This window comes from Limulus polyphemus, unplaced genomic scaffold (assembly GCF_000517525.1).
Source record: "Limulus polyphemus unplaced genomic scaffold, Limulus_polyphemus-2.1.2 Scaffold2427, whole genome shotgun sequence".
NCBI classification, from domain to species: Eukaryota; Metazoa; Arthropoda; class Merostomata; order Xiphosura; family Limulidae; genus Limulus; species Limulus polyphemus.
Window position 1 is genome coordinate 106,957 of NW_013668037.1, and position 9,744 is coordinate 116,700.

At 30.8% G+C, this 9,744-nt stretch overlaps 1 long non-coding RNA gene across 1 annotated transcript; it reads right to left on the bottom strand.

Annotated features, from left to right (window-relative positions):
• Positions 1-391: 391 nt before the first annotated feature.
• On the bottom strand, positions 392-9,178 carry LOC111087652. Its single transcript, XR_002612314.1, has 3 exons — positions 8,888-9,178; positions 2,915-3,134; positions 392-1,571 (listed from the first exon to the last, which is right to left on the bottom strand). It is a non-coding gene; the product is annotated as an uncharacterized LOC111087652 (long non-coding RNA).
• Between the last annotated feature and the right edge of the window lie 566 nt (positions 9,179-9,744).

Genomic DNA, 9,744 nt, shown 5'->3' on the forward strand with positions numbered 1-9,744 from the left:
TGAAGTTGAGTGTATCGGTAAAGTTATATTCGGAGAGAATAAATCAGTTTTATTAAGAAGGACTTGTGTCGCTTAAGTTTCGTCGGAACAAAGTTACGGAAGTTAATTAACAAACGGAGACGTAACAATATCATTAACAATAATGATACCCACCCAAATAATTCAGCCGTGCATTATCATATCAGATTTAAGCTTGTATACTGTCTTATGAAATTATGTATTTCTAGTAAGTTTGATAAATAGAATTATTTCATTAATTTATAAGTTTCTAGTTCTTATCTATAGGATTAGTTTAGTTTCAATTAGAAGCAACTATTACTTATAAGATAAAAACCACAATTTTCTTTTGCTTACCATTCTAGCTATAAGACATCATTCAAAACTATTCATAGCCAATAATGACCATAAAATTTTATTAACTTGACATTTTCAAAAGAAATACATAGAGTTTACCAGCAGTTACTGACCATCTATTTAAGTGCAAAAGATAGCACTTTGTCTTCAAAGTCGGTGTCCTTGAAATTAGAATCACTAATTCCATCTCAATACAGTTTCTGCAAGATATTTCGCTGGTGCACTTTAAGGTGAACAGGATTTCAATGTGCTGTCAGTATCATGTCTTTTTAGTCCCACAAAAGTAACATGTTTCATAAAACAGCAACAAGGATCGGTTCAGGTAATACAAAGTAGCTTTCTAGATACCACAACCATACTTCTAGACTTAACTAATCAAAGTAAAAAATCATAATAAAACATGTTTTATTTGAACTTTACTCTTAATTAAATATAAAGTTATATCAATATCACCAAGTAACTCCATTGTACTTGCTGCTATTTGTTAAGAAATTTGAAAAGTTTGAATCAAAAGGTCCATGACAAATGACAAACAAATTTCTAAATTATTTAACACACACAAAACAATTTGTTGGAGACACATGCACAAGATGACATTTACTACGCCTTTGATTTAATGTTGTGGATTAGAAATAAATCCCACATATAGAACTCTTTCACAGCATTATATATATACACATATGTTAAAGTTGAGAAAGGAAATTAAATGCTTAAGTATACAGAGGATTGAGTACATCATGTTGCTATGTCCAGTCATGCTTTGTCTGATCTCCATGCATCATGACAATAGCCATGCAACATAGTTTCCATTGTTAGGCTGTCATATCTAGAGTACATGTACACACTCCTCCCTATTTCAGTTTCATAGTCCATTTACTTTACGGGGATGACAGTTTCCCATTGCACATTTTGACAGTCAAATCACACAGAAATCCATAGATACTGCAACCAGTGATGTGATTTGTATACATGTCTTCGTATGGAATAGCACAAATACTCATTTCATTCTCCATCTGCTTGAGGTATCTAACAGTTGAACATGAGATGTGATGAGCCCATCCCATGTTGGCTTTGTTTTCATACAAAGCTGGTATTTTTGTGTGATATAAAGAGTCCAGAATACTGGTCTTCTATTAGTAAGAGTTCTTGCCCTTTGTATCCACTCTCTTGATCCCAAACTTTCTCCTGGCACAGTATCCAGTGGTGATCATGAATCCCTTTGAAAAATTTTTGCAACATACAGTGTACCACTATGGAAAATTGTTTCATTGTACTTTCTTTGCAAATACATTTACAGTCGGGAAAATATAACTTGGAATTGAATACTATAAGGATTTTGTAAAGCTTTAACTAAGTCATTAAACTCCTCCTAACAAGCAAAAGCAGATAGTTCTTTTATATTATTATTAATGTCCTACCAAATACGTTTGAAGGACACAGACCAAACAAATTATCATGTCTATATAATGATTATTTGTAGGTTATGCTGAGGAGAAAAATTTATCAGGGTATTATTTTATTTATCTCTGATGAATAACAAGATTTAAGGGATTTTCAATAATTATATTTAAATTCACTCTTTAAATTCAATGAAATTGTAGAACAGATTTCACCATATTCAAAATTATTTAACAAGTTTATTCAACTTCAGCAATGCCTGTTAATTATAGGATTACTGTTTAAGTACAAAGTTGTAATTATATGTATAAACTATAAATTTAATCAAATGTATAAGTACAACCTCATGCTAATAACAAAAAAAGAAGTAAATTCTTAATCAAATTCAGCATAACAGTAAAACTGCACATCTGAAATGTTAAACTAAAACCTTGTGCATACAAAAGCTTGAACCATTTGGTAGTTTTTCTAGTTTCTATAATTTGCCTTTTTTTTAAACTGTCGCATGCTACATTTCAAACATCCACCATTCATTCCAAATACTCATGTTACACAATTAACAGTACATACATAACTAAAAGAGCTAGACTTATCCAAAAGCAGCTAAGTAAATGTAGACAAGACATATACATGTGTAATAACACTAAGAATACAGAGCTATTTGGAGGGAAAACAAGTTTACTATGTCTCTTAAAACATATTTTTAACTATTCAACATGCAACAGAAAATATATGTTGAGCTTCTAAAACTTTGGTGTGATGTACAGATTTATACGATAGCAGCAGTTGTGAATTCTCCTCACGTCACATGTACATTACAGTCTGACCAAGCCAGACAGTTCCTATTGATCTGCTCATTACAGTCTAGGCAAGCAAAGAGTTGATCTTGAATACATACATACCTAATCCAATCCCTTGCAAAGAAAGTTTACAAAAAATAAAGACTACTAATAATAAATGATTAAATTATACACAGTGTCATAAAGAATAAAACACTTTTGTTCAGTGCAGCATTTGTTTATAATAATCTACATATTATTATTATTATTTGGTTCAAAGACTATTAACCAGTCAACATAATAAATCTTTGACTGGTTGTACACCACACATAACTGTAATAAATATATGTATGTGATGATAGATATAAATATTTAAAACATACCTGTTTCTAGTAGGTTTACATTCATACAATGGAAACAGTGTTCCTGTTAGTAAATACACAGATTTCTAAAATAATAGTTCATAGGTCTTTGTGCATTGCTATTTAAGTTATACTTCATTTACAAACAGGAAAAATAATTGTGTTTACAAATAGCCAATGGAGTAAGAAAGAGAAAACTGAAAACAAGGATTTTCTATTATTCTTCTTGATTTCAGAATTCCTGAAAAAATTAAAACAAAAAATTGTACTGTGCTCATTATGCAGATTGTTTAAATTTGCAATACAAACAATGTAAAAGTTGTTTTGAGTTATTATAATTTATTAATGGGGGAAAAGTGACAAACCTCCTCTGAAATTACCTTTTTTATTCTTTGTGCACATATGATAATTGGGAAGAATGATGGGTTTCCATAATGGTATGAAACATGGTCATTTTCAAAATTGTAAATAATTTCCAACTTTTACCTCCACTAAACCAACTGTGTCTCTCCAGTAAATCAACCATGTCCAGTATCTTTTTCTTCACCAGTCAATGTTATATTATTAAAAGAATCCCATTTTTGGAAATGTTTTATCATTATTTGATCATCTATTTTTTTTAAAAAGTTTGATAAAATTATCAAAGTCCCTTTATTACACAGTACTTCCAAAATACATAGTGAATCATACATCTGAATATGTGTAAACCATGTAGAGATAAACACATACTGCTTAATTTAAAGTACACACTGTATACTGTAAAAACAAACTAAATTATAATTTATAAAAAGAAATAGTAAAACATTATGATAATGCTCAGCATTAATAATCCCTACAAACAAACTCATGAGAGCATCAAACCTGCTTATACTGCTTCTCCTATTTACTTCTAAATAAATACCAATACTGGTCAGATTATACTGAACACACAGGTAAACTTTATTATTAATTCTCTTCCTCAATGAGGATTCATACAGACAGGTAAAGTAACCTATCAACTAGCATATCAAATTCAATAAAAAACCATAGCTTCTAAGTATCAATGTAAATTTAGTTTTATCCTTTCAAAACCTGGAATTTTCATTGGAAAAGTAAAAAATAACTCCTACCAAAGAACAAAGTTTGTAATTTCCTTTGTTTTTCAATATTATTAAGACAAATACAGTTGAAACAACAGACAGAAGCATTATATTTGCACAGCTAATATTTTCCAATACTTTTTAAATATATTCTATATTAAATATGCAATTTATATTTATTTTTGTATAATTTTATAACTCATTATATACATAATGCAGCCCTAAATACTCAAATTTCAGTAAAAAAGAACCATACATCCTGTATGTGTAATGGAAAAGCAAGCATTAGCAATCAGCTGCTCTTAGCAGACTTCCATACTTTAAGATAAAATCATTCATGATATTAGGAAAACATGTAGGTTCAAGAATTCTTGCTAGAAATGAATAAAAACCCTATAACCTGAGCACTTTTGAAAGGTGGACCTTTCTTCTTCGGTAGCAAACTGAAGAAGAAAGGTCCACCTTTCGAAAGCATTCGGGTTATAGGGTTTTTATTCATTTCTGTTAAGACAAAATCAGATGTTTTATGAAAAAAATACAGCTCTGTAATTCAGAGTTCACGTATACTGTGAAAGTTATTCCACTTTCCCATCCAATGATAATGTGATGTATTAATAGTTATATATTTCATAAGTAAATTTCTAACCAGTAAAAATAGGATCAATAAATACTTAAGACTTAACTAGTTTACTTAACTAAACAGAATACTACAGTAGAAGTTTTTGGGGCCAAAAATAATGTAACAGGCAGTGCCCTTAGGGCTAATTGTTGGAGTTTCTATTATACTGCCAATTACACCAAATTTATTTAGCTGAGGATTGCAGTGGCGAGTGGAGCTCATACATCACTAACTCGAAGTAATTTACAGTAAAATAAAGAAACTGAGTTTGAGTCTTTCAGTTATTAATATAATAGTCTTTACTTGTCTTTATTTTCCAGTACATAATCAACAACAATAATAAATGTAATAATAATAGATAAATTCTCTCATTTATCAAAAATACTTTTATCTCGTATAAGCCTTTTACTAATAATCAGTTCCACATTATAAGTTTTCTTATATCTTTCTTACTATAATTATATTGATAGAAGCTTGAGAATCAGAAAACTTTTACTTGCAACGCAGTTAGCGAGGTGTACCTTTGCAGATTGGATACTTTTAACATCATCTTAGAGCATCTGCTGGAATTCATGAGAACTTTGTAAGAACTCGTGAGGAGACTGATTTTCTGCCTCAAACATGAGTTTTTAAAAAATCTTTCCTTCATGTTGCTACGAATTTGTAAACAATATGAGGTGTACCTTTGCAGATTGGATACTTTTAACATCATCTTAGAGCATCTGCTGGAATTCATGAGAACTTTGTAAGAACTCGTGAGGAGACTGATTTTCTGCCTCAAACATGAGTTTTTAAAAAATTTTTCCTTCATGTTGCTACGAATTCGTAAACAGTATGCAGCACTAACCAAAAGTAGTTCTCACACCTTATTGGTTAATTTTTATAATACATTAGACTGCCAAAACTATAACCAAAACTCTCAAGTGATTGGTTACTGTTATGGTGAGTTAGCTGGTTGCCTTCTTACTTGTGCTAGTAAACCAGCGTCGTGTAATGAATATATCATCAAAGTACCACTTTTGCATGTTAACATAAACTTTTTCGTAGCCTCTAAGTACTAACGAGTTGGTGTCAGTAATTAATCACTGTCAATCACTGGTGCTAGTGCATCTATTTCGTTGCTAGGCAATACCTTAATTTTTTATAACTTGTTTTGTAACTTATGATTCTCAATACCACTACTCTCTAGTTTTCTTGACCTAACATATTTTATTCATCCTTTAACTAGCAATCTTAGGCTACTTGTACTTCCTCTATTTATTGACCTAGTTTCTCAACAACAGGGTCGTTTCTTACGCCATTTTATTATATATATACATGTATTACACTCTATTTCCTTAGGTTTTGTTTTTGCTCTCTCAAGAAAAATATCTTAAACTTGGAAATTACCATGAAGCAATTGCACGAATTCCTCAAAATTCTCAATTGCTTCAATAATGATTAAAATGGTTACAGTTTCAGTGACACAAGGTCACATGCTAACAGTACAGTTTTAGTGACACAAGGTCACATGCTAATGGTACAGTTTCAGTGATACAAGGTCACATGCTAATGGTTACAGTTTCAGTGACACAAGGTCACATGCTAATGGTTACAGTTTCAGTGACACAAGGTCACATGCTAATGGTTACAATTTCAGTGACACAAGGTCACATGCTAATGGTTACAGTTTTAGTGACACAAGGTCACATGCTAATGGTTACAGTTTTAGTGACACAAGGTCATATGCTAATGATTGCACTTTTTGTGAACCAAGATCATGTGCTAATGGTTTTACATTTTCAATGACATAGATCATATGCCAATGGTTATAGCTTTCATGATGTAAAGTCATGTGCCAATGGTTACATTTCCATCAACTGTAAGTATAAGTTTCATAAATGTCCAAGCAGATAAAAAAAACAAAGTATTGTTTTTATTCAATGTGGAATTAGGATTTTCTTTATGACTAATTTAAAATGTATCAAAGTTTGCTCTTTTTAGAAGCATAAAAAATGGCTGTTTTTAATACTGTAAAATCAATATAAAACAAAAAATATAAGACTAATTTTCCAAACAACAAAGAAATCCTTGAAAAGTATTTTGAGAAGCATTATTTAAAATATTGGCTTGAGAGCAAACTAAACTTGAATACTAGATCAACATGAAAATTGCTCTAAAAGAGATGAAAAGATTTATCAAGAGCAATCATATTTCTGTCTTAGGTAAAAATCCAATAAATGCATTTAGTAAACTTACTTATAAATGATACAAATGGAAAAAAGTGTAAAATGAAATAGATATTCAACAAAAAACTTCTAGTTTGAATTATTTTATATCTTAATTAAATCTATCCTAACTTTCAAAATTTTTGTAAATAATATACTAATAACTCATTCCAAATTTATAACTTGAAATAAAAAAATACACAATTTGAAATAGTTGGATGTCATTGGTGTAAAATCCTAAAGTGCTAGTAGTGACAGCTAAGCTTATTAAAAATTAACATAGCCAGTAAATATATGAATACACATAAACCTCCTATTATTTAATGGCATTAACTTTTTAATGAACCAACAGAATGATATTCTGATTTACTATTTCCAATTTTTTAAAGGATTTTGATAGGTGATCTCTAAGTGTTATATGATTTTTATATCTATCTAGAAAATCCAAACTGTTTTGATTAATTTGTCATAAGATAAAATAAGTGTGTTTACAGTAATTAAGACATGACACTTTGTTTGAGCCCGTAATGCCAACTTAATGATTGAAGTTCATGTTCTATTCTTTTTATTACATTTTCACAATGTAGTAGCAGTGCACTAGTCTTCTGGTTAAGAGCAGATTTTTGAAGCTTAATGGTAAGAGTTTCTAATATGCTAAGTTGGAATCTCTTGCCACTAAGCTACAAAAATCAGCTCTTAACTAGAAGATGAGTGCATCTTCAAGTTCAGTTGTTAAAATGCAAAGAAGGAACAGAATAACAATTCTGATTGTGAATAAAGACTAGTAGTAGAAACTAAATGACTTACAAAGAAACGTAAACACACAGGCAACATTTTCAGAGGAATTAACCAAATGAAAATATATTTTCAAGATTATGAAATGATTATTATATTAAATACATTCATAAGAAAATAGAATTATATACCATTTTATTTATTTTTTTGTGTTCAAAAAAAAAATGGTAAGAGTTCCATATGGCACCCCCACTCAATTTAAAAAAAAATCATCAAAGTAATATTTATGTATTAATAAATCATATTAATAGTATGATCTGCTAATTTCAATACATTATTATACCACTTACTTCATTAATTAGATGTACAATCTTCTTGGGGATAAACTTTACAAATGTCTTGTATAAAGCCATCAAAAAGGCTACTTTTATCACATGTATTCACACAAATGCTTGTCAAAGCCATGCCCCAATTTTTCTAATACGCCCCTTAAAATAAACCCTTTTCAGAATCTTTTTTATCCAGGCAATTCTACAATTTTTGGGTGGGGGTGCCATATGGAACTCTTTCCAAAAAAATTGTTTTTTCCAACCCTATATAATTGGCCCAGCATTGCCAGGTGGTTAGGGTGCTTGACTCGCAATCTTAGAGTTGCGGGTTCGAATCCCCATCCCACCAAACATGCTCACCTTTTCAGTCATGGGGGCATTATAATGTAACAGTCAATCACACTATTCGTTGGTAAAAGAGTAGCCCAAGAGTTGGTGGTGGGTAGTGATGACTAGCTTCCTTCCCTTTAGTCTTACACTGCTGAATTAGGGATGGCTAGTGCAGATAGCTTGTGTAGCTTTGCACAAAAACAAACAATTCTATATAATGTGTATAGAATACTTATTTAATTTTATGGTGGTTAGGAAAAAGTCTATATGTAAAACGTTGTGTCCTTTGTAGTACTAGCATTAGTAGTGTGCTGTAAATATAGTGTAACTTGTAAAGTGATCTGGAACAGTGTAATGCAAGTGCTGTTCGTATAAAAAGATAAGGCGGCAATAAAGTTTTGAATATTAACATAAATGATTAAATTACAAACTGTTTCTTAGCTTTAATTCACTGTCCTTAGTGATACCGTTTGTATTCTTTGTAGCCCTTAGTGATACTATAATATTAATATTAGTAAACTATATAACGTGTACTCCATTAGCCCATTATTTATCGGTATCTTAGCTATCTTGCAGAATCAATTAGGCCCAATAAAAGTAACATGTGGTGGCCTTATTTTAATGAGCAACCTACTTCAAAATTAACAAGTTATGTTGTCATCGCACAATTCTTAAATTTACAATTTGCGACTCACTAATTCTCAGTCAAAGCTACCATTACGTCTGTCCTTCAATTTCAAATCTTTATTGCACAATCTACTGTCTCTTTACAATTACACTAACAGAGACATTCCTCGATCCATTTCATTGAAGCAAACATCTTGTGTAATCACATAATCATCCACCGACATAATTTCATAGCCAGCTAGCCATCCTCTTACTTTCTTTACGAAAACCTAAATTCAATGTAGTCACTTAATAAATCATCTATTAACACACTATATCATATGAGACTATACCGCTCTAATCTGAAAATAATAATCAGACTAACTGTAGCGCTCCGAGTGGCAGGTTTTAATAGAAAAAAACCTGTGCCGCTGCTCAAACAAATTACTTTAAAAACTGCCTGTATATAAATATATTGCGTTCACTATTTATGTGAACAAATACCAAAGCGAATGACATTATTCATAGTTTTGGTTTATATATATATATTAAACATATTAGTTATCGACTCTCTCGTTTTAAACCACGAGCATTACTTTGTTTCTTCCCAATATTTGTTACACCATCCGAATTTTTCCATGTACTTTACAACAGCTCAAGACAGCAATAGATATTGTTTATCAAGATACAGTATGACAATTGAAGTTTATCACAGTAAAATATACTGTTACGTCTCCGTTTGTTAATTGATTTTTCCGTAACTTCATTCCGACGAAACTTTAGCGACACAAGTCCTTACTTAATAAAACTGGTTTATTCTTTCCGAATACAACTTTACGATACGCTTATTTTCAACAGTCGCTCTATAACAAACGCTATATCAACCAACGTCAACAATACTTCTGACTGCAGTTCAATTACTCACTATTTACACACACATTATTGT